General features: G+C 38.3%; 2 long non-coding RNA genes across 3 annotated transcripts; one reads left to right on the top strand and one right to left on the bottom strand.

The window, feature by feature from the left end:
- Positions 1–2,131: 2,131 nt before the first annotated feature.
- On the bottom strand, positions 2,132–3,253 carry LOC149185762 (uncharacterized). The gene is made up of 3 exons (XR_016255653.1): positions 3,120–3,253; positions 2,565–2,957; positions 2,132–2,381 (listed from the first exon to the last, which is right to left on the bottom strand). It is a non-coding gene; the product is annotated as an uncharacterized LOC149185762 (long non-coding RNA).
- Positions 3,254–5,781: 2,528 nt separating this feature from the next.
- On the top strand, positions 5,782–12,960 carry LOC149185763 (uncharacterized). Of its 2 annotated transcripts, XR_016255650.1 has the most exons (4): positions 5,782–5,928; positions 6,125–6,515; positions 12,741–12,758; positions 12,904–12,960. It is a non-coding gene; the product is annotated as an uncharacterized LOC149185763 (long non-coding RNA). The 2 variants fall into 2 exon arrangements; XR_016255649.1 differs by lacking the exons at positions 12,741–12,758; positions 12,904–12,960 and adding an exon at positions 6,638–6,879 and having other exon boundaries at positions 5,783–5,928; positions 6,125–6,523.
- Positions 12,961–13,184: the final 224 nt, after the last annotated feature.

Consider the following 13,184-nt stretch of genomic DNA (forward strand, 5'->3'; position numbering starts at 1 on the left):
ACTTGCGACATTATGTGACGGCTGATCAGAAGAATTGGCCCGAACTCTTGGATATTGCTCAGTTCAGCTACAATATTCAAAAGGGTTCTGTGACGGGGTATAGTCCATTTGAGTTGGTGAATGGACAGATGCCGGTTGCACCGCATACCGTAGTGACGGGAGGCTTCTTGAGAAGTCCTCATGCGAAGAGATTCATGAAGGCTTGGGAGGAGACCTTGGAGTTAGCACGGTTACGCTTGCATGATGCTGCAAGGAGGATGAAAAAGTATGCTGATCGTGGAAGACGGGAAGTACACTTCGGTGTGGGAGATATGGTGTTTCTCAGGATTACCGGGGAGTAGTTTCAGCCGGCCAAGGGGACGACGAGCAAACTGACATGGAAGTATGAGGTACCATTCCGAGTGAAGAAGAGAGTGGGGGAAGTTGCTTACCAGCTGGAGCTTCCACGCCATATGAACATGAAACACCCAGTTTTTCATGTGAGTCAGTTGAAGAGATGTCGACTTGATTCAAACCATCCAGAGAGGGTTGAACCGACGAGAGGACCAGCTGGGATTGTGGACAGACCAGGACTAGAGTTGGAGAAGATTTTGAGTCTCGGAACTACAGGAGTTGCTTGCCACCAGCGACGGGAATTTCTTTGCAGATGGAAGGATGCACCGGAGGAGGACAGCTGGGAGACGGAGGATTCACTTTGGAGATGGAAGGACAAGATCGCGAAGTATGACAGGAAGTTGAAGAGAAGAGCAGGAATTATCGGGACGATAATGACTTCTGGTGGGGGAGGATGTAACGCCCTGTGGCTCTGCCCGGGCGTGCGCTCCCTCTCCTCGCAAAATTGACTAAGTACCGAAGTCACCATCACATAAAGGCGCGCGGAATAATACAAGTTATGGGCGTGCGAAGTGTGTTTATATGCGGTGGGAGGTTGAGCGATGAATATAACCAAGCCGACATGTGAAACATGGGCGAGGGGTGTTCATCGCTATACTTTGTAGCGTCGGCCAGGATGGATAACGCACAGTTGGGTGCGTATATACATGAGGCGACCTGCGGTTCATTTGGCATCGAACTCTTCGCTCTCTCATCGCACTAAGGAGTAGTGCGCACTTGGGAAAGGCGCAGCTAGTCGCAGATTGGTGGATGAGCCCGCCGAGCCGGGCGAGGGACGAGGCGAGGTCGAGTTGGTGTTTTTCGGTGGTGCGCACGGCGCCTGCGTTTGTATCGCATTGAGACCGGGTTGTGGCCGGGTAAGGGTCGTGCACGGTGTGCCCGCCCGCCCAACACCGAGTTGGTGTGGTTCGGTTATTGTATTGTTGTGTGTTGGCGGTGGGTTCATGCACGGGCGCGCCCGCCCGCCCAACGACACAAGGTTGTACACGTTATGTTGTAACTTGGTTTTGGTGGAGTTTTGGCAAGACCGCCGTGCGGTCGTGCACGGGCAGGCGCCCTCCCGGTTGTAACTTTGTACAAGTATAATAAAAGAGTTTATTATATCATATTGTTGTGTTGATTTATTATTGTATATTATTAATGGATTCCGCACGTTAATAATATGAATTCATGATGGTTATGAATTGTTAAGGCATAGTTCGTAAAGTTTATTAATGATGAAACATCTTAATAACTTAGGCGGTGCCGCACCCGCTCAATTAAACAAAAAAAGAATTGGGGGCGTGACAGGATGGGTGACATTGGTTTTAAAGAGGAAACTAGCAAAAAAGTATTAATTAATGATGCTATGGATAAATTCATATCTGATGTGAACAATTTAGACAAGCCTGAACCACAATCCATGAAGCAATTACCATATTCATATGGTAAATTCCATGTAAGTGAATATATAAGATACTTATTTTTTTTAATGTATATTTAAATACAATTATAAACAAATGAGCATAAGGTCATAAAAATTATATTAAATAAAATTTATAATTATCAATACAATTTGTTAGCCACAAAAATTTTCAGCAATAAATTGTTAATAACTAAAATGAATCTGAATATGAAAATATACGATAAAGAGGAATATGTGATAGATTTTAATAATAATTTTCTAGGTTATTTATTTATTTAATTAATTAATTAACTTATTCCAAGTATGGCAATCAGACCATTAAAAACATTAAAACTGAGTAACCAGGCAGGTAGTTTGCTTGCTAATACCATAATCAGAAATACAGTATACAGGCATCCAACTCAAATGAGTGTGATGCACATCAATCTTACGTAGGCTGATGTGGCCATTATAACATAACCATCCATGGCCATGCCTATTCCGCGATTGAATAGACGATTTGGCTCTAAACTAATTACATGTGAACACATAGTCAGTCTCAGATAAACAGATAATCTTCGACTGCATTTATTCTTTCCCATACCTGCCAGGCAATAGCAATGTAATTAACCAAAACAAAAGAAATTCATGACGTCTTTCTGCAGATAAAACGAAAAGACAACCACGTGATATTCATGACGTCTTTCTGCATATGAAAAGAAAAGACAGTCATGACGTCTTTTAATACTGAGGAAAACAAAAGCCACTTAGAATAAGTTGCCATTACCTGGTGCTGTAAGTTGTTCTACTAGAAGTCGACGTTGCTGTTGCTGCCACCGTTGCCGGTGTTCTTGCTGTTCACAGTGTTGTTGTTGCCGCTGTTGATTTTGCCGCTGTTGTTGGTGTTGTTATTGCCGCTGTCGGTGTTGTTGCCGCTGTTGCAGCTGTCGTTGCCATTGTTGCCGCTGTTCTTGCCGCTGTTCCCGCTGCTGTTGAAGATTTTGCCTTGGTCGCTGACGGTATTGCCGGTGTTGTTGTTGTCTTTGATGGTGTTGCCGGTGTTGTTGCTACCAACGTTGTTCATGGTGTTGTTGTTGCCGTCGATATTGGTGCTGGGGCGGATGACGGACACTGGATGGTATGACTATGTTGAAACTGAACGGCAACAAGACTGCCACTTCTGCAAAAAGAAAAAAAAAAGCCTTCAGTTCAACTCAAGTGCATCCATACATAAGTGGACTTTCATAAGCTACTGTGCATCGAGACAAAACATGAGCAAGTCATGGATAACTGTGCATCAATGAGTAACATAGCATATCATCGATAACTGTGACAACTATACCTATCACTTGACTAGAGGCCAAAGTCGGTAAGCAAGAGGTGAGAAATACAATGGCATGGCCTGCCTTATATAGAAGCAGGCGAACTCCAAACTCGGATTTGAAAACTATCTAGACTCCCAACCAGGGTCAAATTGTGAAGTTTTTAGTGCATCTACAATGACATGGTCAATCATGCAAAGTCTAGCGTCACCAGGATGAGATAGATCGATCGATATGGTGGACGCCGTATTGACAGATGTGACTGCTGCAATTTATTCGCGCAATTAGGCGGACGAGTTATCGTTTTCACGTGCCCTATTTACTGATGTGACGAGTCTCATAATTGGGCATGCGAGTTATTCTTTTTTAGCAAAAGAAAACAAAACCTTTACCTTATCTACATAGCTAACGAATCTGATTTGTTACGCTAGTTTTTTTTTTCAGCCAAAGAAAACGTAATCTCTCTCATATTTATATATGTAAGTAATATTTGGGTATCGACATGGTCAATCATGCAAAGTCTAGCGTCACCAGGATGACCTAGATAGATGATCGATATGGTGGACGCCGTATTCACAGATGTGACTGTTGGGATTTATTCGCGGAATTGAGCAGACGAATTATCATTTCCACCACGAAAGAAAAAATTCTTTGCCCTTTTTACAGATGTAACGATTCTTTGCCCTATTTACTTATGTAACGAGTGTCACAATTGAGCATGCGAGTTATTCTCTTTCAGCAGAAGAAAACAAAATTTTTACCTTATCTCCGTATGTAACGGGATGCTACTTATTCTCTTTTAGCAAAAGAAAACAGAATCTTTACTCTATTTATATATACAAATATTACTATCACATTAACAAATCTGGTTCATATATTAGAATACTCACTTGAACAATTAAAATATTATTTGTAGTGTTTTAGATATATTTAACAAAATTGATATTTGGGGATAGACATATATCAACCATATGTACAACCAAAATATTATTGGTAGTCTTATAGATATATCTATCAAAATTAATGTTTGGGCATTTTGGAACATAAAATCAAAATCTTTCCCCTATCTACAAATGTATACATCTACAGTGGTGCAATTAGGTAGACTCCTCCAAAATGTTTCACTTTTATCACGAGGGTCTTCTCTTGTAGTGATATTTTAGTATAATCTTGCATTCAACCTTTATTCTTATAGTGATCTTTTACTATAATCTTGCATGTGAATCTAAGTACCACTACTCCTCAAGTCAAATCTAGCGTATTTTATGTGTAGTATACTCTCTAGACACAACCCTAACTATCAATAATAATAGAATTGTCTTTCTAAGATACATTGGTTTTGATACCTTTGTTAGTGATTAGAATTGTCTTTCTAAGATACTTTTGTTTGGTACCTTTGTGAGTGATTATTTGTTTTTAAACTCTAGGAATACATGCTAAGAAAGTCATCCTCTTCACTATTCTCATAGAAATGCAATTTTAGTAGTTAATGTCTTTAAAGATGTATATAGTTTTATCTTATAAATGAATGATTTTAAAAAATGAATAATAGGGAAAAGAAAGAGCACTCAACAATAACTAAATATCTAGGTTATTTAGTAATCTAATTATGAGTGCAACTAATATTATTGCATGAAAACACTTGAAAATGCTACATGTCATTTTAAAAGATAAGCTACGTACATAGTTAAAGACATTACCAAAAATGAATTTCTATGAAAATAATTGATAGGATGATTTTGTACCATGAATTCCCACTCACTTGAAAAATAATCACTTACGAAGCTACTAAAATCAAAGTATCTTAGAAAGGAAACTCTATTATTAGTGATAGTTAATGTGGCCCCTGGAGAATTTAGTGGTACCTAGTTGACATCCAAGATTATGGTAAAAGGCCACTAAAATAGTAAGGCGTGGATGCAAGATTATGCTAAAAGATCACTACAAAAGAAGGGATATCCATAAAAGTAAAAGTTTTTGAACAGTCTACCCAATTGCACCAATGGTGGTTACATCTGCCCAATTGCACTAATGATAGTTACATTTGTACCTAGAGCAAGGATGGATTTTGTTTTTTTATTGCAAAGAGTAATAGTATCTGTAACTAGGGCAAAGATTTTGTTTACTTAACTAGAAAAGAATAATTAATCTGCCCAAACATTAATTTTGAAAAATATATTTATAACACTACTCTTTGTGCATGTAGTTGATACACATCTATGAAATTACAACAACCACATTTATTAAAAAATTTAATTCTGCTATTTAGGTCTCATCTCATGAAAAAAAAGGATATAGGGCAAAGATTTTGATTTTTTTTCACTGAAAAAGAATCACTCGTATGTCCCATTGTGAGAATAAATTGTAGCCGTTACATCTGTAAATAGGGCAAGTCCAATTGTGAGAATAAATTGGAGTAGTTACATCTGTAAATAGGGAAAAGAAAAACAATAAATTGGAGTGGTTACATCTGTAAATAGGGCAAAGAAATTTTTCTTTTGGGATGAAAATGAGAACTCGTCTGCCCAATTGCGCGAATAAATCCGACTAGTCACATCTGTCAATACGGCATCCACCATATCGATATTCTATCTGTCTTATCCTTGTGGTGCTGGGCTTTGCATGATTGATCATGTCATCCTCGCGACATTCTTGTAAATTTAATACGCGAAAACATCAAATGTCACTGAAAACTTCACAAATTTGACCCCGGTTGGGAGTGTGGATGATTTTCTAATCGGAGTTTAGAGTTCGCGTGCTTCTATATAAGGCAAGCAATGTGATTGTATTTCTCATCTCTTGCCTATCGATTTTAGCCTCCAGTTTCAGGTATGGTTATGCAACATAGATTGAGGTTTTCAATCTATGATTTTCACTCTATTTTCACGTTATGATTTTCACGCTATTTTCACGTTATGGATGATTTGCTCATGTTATGTATTGATTCACAGTAGCTTATCAAATTCCGCGTTATGTATTCATGCACTTTAGCAAATTGTGTTGAACGGAAGGCGTTTTTTTGCAGAAGTTTTCAGTTTCAACATAGTCATACCGTCCAGTTTCCGTCATCCACCAGGACCACCACAACACCAATATTGACCGCGACAACAGCGGCTACAACAACACCATGAACAACGTGGGCAGCGGCAACAGCAACAACAATATAAGCGGCAACAACAACACTGGCAACAGCGTCAGCGGCAGCGGCCAGATCATGAACACCTCCGGGAACAGCGGCAACAGCAGCGCCAACGTTGGCAACAACACCGGCAACAGCGGGAACATCACCAACAGCAGCAACAACAACAGCGGCAACAGCGGCAAAATCAACAGCGGCAACGACAACACCGTCAACAGCGGCAACACCGACAACGGCGGTAGCAACAACAACGTCAAATTCTAGTAAAGCAACTTATAGCACCAGGTAATGGCAACTTAAGTAGACGAACTTATTATCCATGATTAGCTTTTTATTATATGTAGAAATCCGTCATGAATTTCTTTTGTTTTGGTTATTTACATTGCTATTGCCTGGCAGGTATGGGAAAGAATAAATGCAGTCGAAGATTATCTGTTTATCTGAGACTGACTATGTGTTCACATGTAATTAGTTTAGAGCCAAATCGTCTATTCAATCGCGGAATAGGCATGGCCATGGATGGTTATGTTATTATGGTCACCTTACCCATGTGCATCACATTCATATTTGAGTGGGATGCTGTTATATTGTAATTCTGATTTATATATTAGTAAACTACCAGCCTGGTTATCGTGTTTTAATGTTTTGGTCATCGTACCGGGAATAAGGTTTAATGTTTTGGTCGTTGTAAGGAGTTAATTAAGTTAATTGAATATCTAATTAAATATAGCTATATTTATATATATATATATTTCAATAAAGTATTTTACTAAACTATGATTATGTTACATTTTTTAATATTATTGTTTAGATGTTAAAAGCCAAGTTTCCTTTGTAGAAGCTAGATAGATTTTAATTAAAACATTCATCTATAAAGTTATTTTATATCATATTTTTCTCTTATGATTTTATTTCAATTTCTTAAAAAACTAAGACAATTTTATTTTGTAGATGTTATTAGCCTTCAGCGAAAGCAACTTTTATGCTTATAATTATATAAGAAAAATTGTAAACATAAAACAAACATTTTCTTTCTTTCCTTTTGTTTTCATCATCAGTGAGTTGGGATACGTGGAAAAATTTCCAAATGGCTCATGGTTATCTCTAGTACAGGTGCTTTGTCTAAATTTGAACCTTTTGAAACCTGAATGCTCCTCTTTGTGTGCCATATCTTTTTCTTTTCTTGTTTATGGATCGCTTCTAATTTTGTAGTGTTGTGCTTGTGAGTTGCATTCCCCCCTTCCCCCACTTTTTTTTGGGTGTTTTTGTCCTTAGGGGAACCTGTCATAGAAGTGTATTATTTGGTAGCATGAGCAACATCTCAATGTCACATTTTCTTAATCTAGAATTTGAGTCCACTTAAAGGTTTTATGTGTCACCTACTCCTTTGCTTAGGTAAATTTCTACACAAATTCAAGCAATAGTATATAATCCCTTCCTCATTCTTTCAACATCCATCTTTTTAAATGACCTCAAACTATTTCCAATATCCTCAAGGGCCACCTCATGCAAGAAAGGAAAGGAAATATTTCGCAGCCTCACCGATGTTGCCTTCTTTGAGACAAAAATTGTTTTGGAATCAAAATCTAGGAACCAAGGGGTGATGTAAAGCTCTACTCTTCCCCAAAACTAGAGCCCTTCTTTCACTACTCTCTCCAAATATTCTAGACTAACAAAGTGAACAACCAAATTTCATTTTGAACATATGCATATGTCATAGTTAATGGTAGAGGTTTTGAAGACCCACTCATGCAGAATATTGAACCTACTCTAGAACCCATTCAATCTACAAATCACTGCCCTAGATTTAAGAACAAGAAAAAAGTGATCTATATCTATTAGGTTTGGGTAAGTCAAGAGTTGGTGTTTTCTAAAATTGTTTGACAATGTAAGGTCATGGATTTTATTGTTGCAAATCTAATGAGTTAGATCCCTTACCATCTACTTCAACCTGATAAGATAATGAACCTCCTTGGTTCCTTGATTCTAAAGCACCCCTTATAGCCTCAAAGTTAAGACAATGGTGGAATTTGTTGAAATGTTTTAATTTTTTATGACCCTAACCCTATAATTTATAATCATACTTAAATATATATTAAAGAAAAATAATATCCTATGTATTCACTTACATGGAATTTAGCATATGACTAGGGTAATTGCTACATGGCTTGTGGCTAAGGGTTCTCCAAGTTTCTCATATTAGACATGAATCAATCATTCTTATCATTAATAAATAGCCTTTTCTCCCTAGTTCACTCATTAATACTCTAAATCATGTAACACAATGGAATAATCTTCAATAATGGAATTATACCTAACATTAAGTATGACAAAACTACTAATTGATATCTTAATCTTTTCTAATGAAAATCCCTTCCACGCATAAACTTAGCAACAAAGTTATTTTTACTTTCTACCACCTTAATGTCGAGGCTTCCTTAGTTACCAATTGAGAGTCATCAATTAAAGAAGGAAATTTCAAATGTGTTCTCATCTTTTGTGTTGAAGAAAATATTGGACATTTGTTTCTTAATGTTGTAGCTACTTTTAAGCAACTCCCAAGTATTCCCAACATGTATTTGAAACATATTTTGATTTCTTTCAATCTTTGATCTAATTAAATGTAAGTTTTTCATATTTTAATTAGAGTGAGAATTTTGACTTTTCTCCAAACAACTTGACATATTCATTGTTGAAACAATCCTCTATGCATCCTAGGATAACTCATCTATCAACAAAATCTGAACTATCAAAAAGTCCTTATGAGAGCGCACAAACACACACATATATATACTATCAATTTCCCTTCTCTAGAATGGTTGGGAAGAATGGTTTTTTTCCCCACCTATGTTGAATTCCATGTGAGTGAAATGATGGTGAGAAATATTGTTGTAATCCGTATGTGTGTAGGAATATTTTTTTATTAACACTCACTCACAACCCTGAGGTTGAGAGAGAAGATGATAGTAGCCATAGTTTCCCTTACAAGTAGGATACATTCTTTGGCATCTTGGCCCTTGTTCTCTTAGATACGTCTTCCTTGTCAAATGCATCTTGTATAGGTATGGATTTAGTTGTAAAGGTTTAGTCATTCATTGTTTTCTCAAATTTAGTTAAATTTTGTTGTAAAACTATATTTTCCTTTATTGGCCATCCACAAAATGATTAAGTATATCTTTGGTAGCTTCAATCATTCTAACATCTCTAAATTCTTTCTAGTTTAAGGTATGGGACGTGGGGTTCATGAAAATTTCCTAATTTTCTAGATACTTCAGTTCCAGTTCGTGACTTACTTAATAATAGTTCAAGAATTAATGAATCAAATGCATAGATGTTGTTCAAGATCCAAATACATAACCTGCGAAGGCAATGGTACCAAATACAGAGGCAGATGCAGGAGAGGCATCACTAGTTTAAGAGTTACTTATTGCTATTATTATATGAAGTCTTTGTTTCAGTAGCGGATTCAGTTGAAACACTTGAAGCTCATCTACTAGTTGAAGTTGAAGCATCACCCGCACTAGCAGAAGCATTTTCAGTTATACCCATTCAAGATCCACTTCCAAATTCAAATCCTCCAGTCAATGATCCAAGACCAACAATAGAGCGAGTAGATTCATCAGTACTTAGTCTATATGAAGTAGAGAAAGCAACAGATAATGCAGAGGTGAGGGGTAAAGGCAAAGGTAATGGTAGCCATAAAGGCAAAGGTGGAGGTACTACTTGTTGTTTTACCCACTTAAGTCAAAGAAATAGTTCTAGGTTGAGAGCGATACCTAGTAGCAAAGCCAGAGGCATTGGTAGGGGCTGTTTCGGATCCTTCAGTCATAGAGCTAGCTATAGGTTTTAGACCTAGTAGCAAAGAAAGGCGTGAATCACTCACCTACCGTAATAAAGGCACGAATGAAGAGAATAAGAACATTTTGACTTTCAATCACGCTATATAAGACTATCATCACCTCGCAGCAAAACCTTATTATGACCTAAAGACGCAATATGTTAGTTTTAGTGGAATGAAGGAGTATGCCTCGGGGCTCTTCCTACATTCTAGAGGTACCAGGGTATCTATAAGTAGGCGATTTAGTGGACCTAGTTTTTCTATAAACAGTGGAACCCATTCTAGTTGGAGCAAAGACAGTAGCAGTAGATCGAAATCCTACACCTATGGCAAAGTTGTGGGTGAGATAATTAGACATCAAGATTTAGAAACACCATCATAGGCAGGCACAGATCAAGTAGCCCAGGCTATCATCATTCACTAAAACCTCGCTAAGTATACCTTCAAGTTACAAAGCCAATTCAATTTCGAGCATACCTTTTGGAATTGACACCAAAAGAAGCCACTTTACCCATTCATAATGTTATAAAAAATAATTGGAATGAATCCATCACCTATTTCTATTTTTTTGGATGAGTTGATCTTGGGGGAAATTTGATATCAAAAGCCATGTTTGGATTTTTCACCCATCCCAAGCCCTTTCTATGAATATCTAGAGTAAGTTGGAATCTTGTCGGTACTTTACTAAGTACATCTAGTAGTGACCATGGAAGAAACTAGTCACTTGACATATGAGACATAGAGGTTTTCCTTTTAGGGAACCAAAATTATTTTGTAACGGACATAGTCGAGGCAAGTTTACAAGCAAGCACATCCTTTCTGGGTGGTATGTGCCAAGACCAGGACCGGAGATATAATTGGGACACCTTGCCTTTATAGTACTGGAGATCCCCTAGATCGTGGATTTCAGCTGAAGATACAGGAAACCTATTGGACGTGTCTGTGAAGACGTTAGCCTAGTAGCCATTGTATTAGGAATCTTACCCAGAGATGGTTCTCACAGGTGGGATGGCTCCTAAGACAGATAGTTGTAGGCTAACAGAAGTTGCGCCCAGTGTCCTACTCTATAACTGTCTCATTCGCACCTTCACTCGCTTGATGGAGTTTAGATCCCATCAAGTTAAATGGTTGGAAGGCCCTTCTTCAGCTTTCTACTTCTTTGTCAGCAGTGGAGGTCATGACCATTTGCTGAGGAATATTTTAGAAAGTTTGATTTTCACAACATTTCTTTTGATAGTTCTCCTTTTAGAACTAGTGTGTCTTTACTTTTTCTAGGGTGGTCTTTTCTAGGGCACCATTGCTCCTCTTAAGTCATCTAGTAGACTTCGGGGACATCCCCCACTCTTTGGGATTTACGGTCGGACTATGAGTTTACCTCAACGTGTGAGAATTGAACATCCCACTTCCCCTAAGAGTTCCATTTTTATCTAGGTTTTCCTCATTCTGAACTGTCATCTTCATCTAGCACTGCTAGCCCCTCTCGTAGTCTAGTCGCTACTATGTTTGGTGTTATCCCCACCTCTGCTGGAGGTCCTACCGGGGGTACCAAACCTGGAGGTAATCTGTCTAGTGGTAACACTAATCAGAATGTCGACGGAACCACTGCCTCTGCCATGCCTACTGTGAGCCCTCCTTTCGTGGCTAGTCTAAACCTTCCTTCCCTTTATTAGCTTCATGTGAGTCTTACTTAGCTTCCCTTCCTTACTACCTTTCTTAATAAGTAAGTAAGTCTTTCTTATACTAATTCTTAGCTTACTTTCTTACCTAGCTTAGTAAGTAGGTGAGTCTTACTTAGCTTCATTTCTTATCATAAAAGAATCTGACCATCAAATGTAGACCTTCTTTCCCCAGATTAGCTATTCTGTCTTTCCAACCCGGAGAGATGGGGAGCTATTCTTTCCTACCAGATTGGATCTTCTGTCTTTCTTACCCATAGGGAGTTGCTCATGCTTTCCCACACAGATTGGAAGGTTGTCACTAATGCTCAGAGGTTGGTGCTACAATGGGTCGGTAGGCTAGCTTTGCTTTCAATACCAAATAGAAGCACTTAGCTGGGGTTGCTATCGAGGTTGCCGGCCTTAACTGTTCACGCCCGGATATATGGGAAATTCCCTAAGAAAAGGTGGCGTTGCCTATCCAGAGTCATACTAGCTGTACCACGCCCTCATATATGGTACATTCAATACTGAACGGTGGCATATGTGGTAAATAGTGGAGTGAGCTAACCAGGCGGAAAAATCAGAGATAGAGCTTATTCAATAGGGGTGGAAAATGAAGTAAGCAAAGAGGGCCTATAAAGTGATTTTGGTGCTCCCAAACTTCTCCAAACTTATAAACATAAGGTGAAACCAAAAGGTTATACCTATACCTACCAGCGGCAACAACAACACCAATATTGACCGCGGCAACAACAACAACAATATAAGCGGCAACAACAACACTGGCAACACCGTCAATGGCAGCGGCGAGATCATGAACACCTGCGGGAACAATTGCAATAGCAACAGTAACATTGACAACAACACTGGCAACAGTGGGAACAACACCAACAACGGCAACAACAACAGTGGCAACAGTGGCAAAATCAACAGCGGCAACAATAACACCGTCAACAGCCACAACACCGACAATGGCGGTAGCAACAACAATGTCAACTTCTAGTAGAGCAACTTATAGCACCAGGTAATGGCAACTTAAGTAGACCAACTTATACTAAGTGGCGTTTCTTTTCCTCTATGCAGTGGTTCATGATTATCTTTTTATTATCTGCAAAAAGACGTCATGAATTTCTTTTGTTTTGGTTAATTACATTGCTATTGCCTGGTAGGTATGGGAAAGAATAAATGCAGTCAAAGATTATCTGTTTATATGAGATTGACTATGTGTTCATATTTAATTAGTTTGGAGCCAAATCGTCTATTCAATCATGGAATAGGCATGGACATGGATGGTTATGTTATTATGGTCACCTTAGCCATGTGCATCACATTCATATTTGAGTGGGATGCTGGTATATTGTAATTCTGAATTATATATTACTAAACTACCGGCCTGGTTATCGTGTTTTAATGTTTTGGTCATCGTACCGGAAATAAGTTTTAATGTGTT

The sequence above is a fragment of the Pinus tabuliformis genome, chromosome 3_1 (assembly GCF_031772625.1).
Source record: "Pinus tabuliformis cultivar Carrire ecotype Pingquan chromosome 3_1, CPIR1, whole genome shotgun sequence".
Classification (NCBI taxonomy): domain Eukaryota; kingdom Viridiplantae; phylum Streptophyta; class Pinopsida; order Pinales; family Pinaceae; genus Pinus; species Pinus tabuliformis.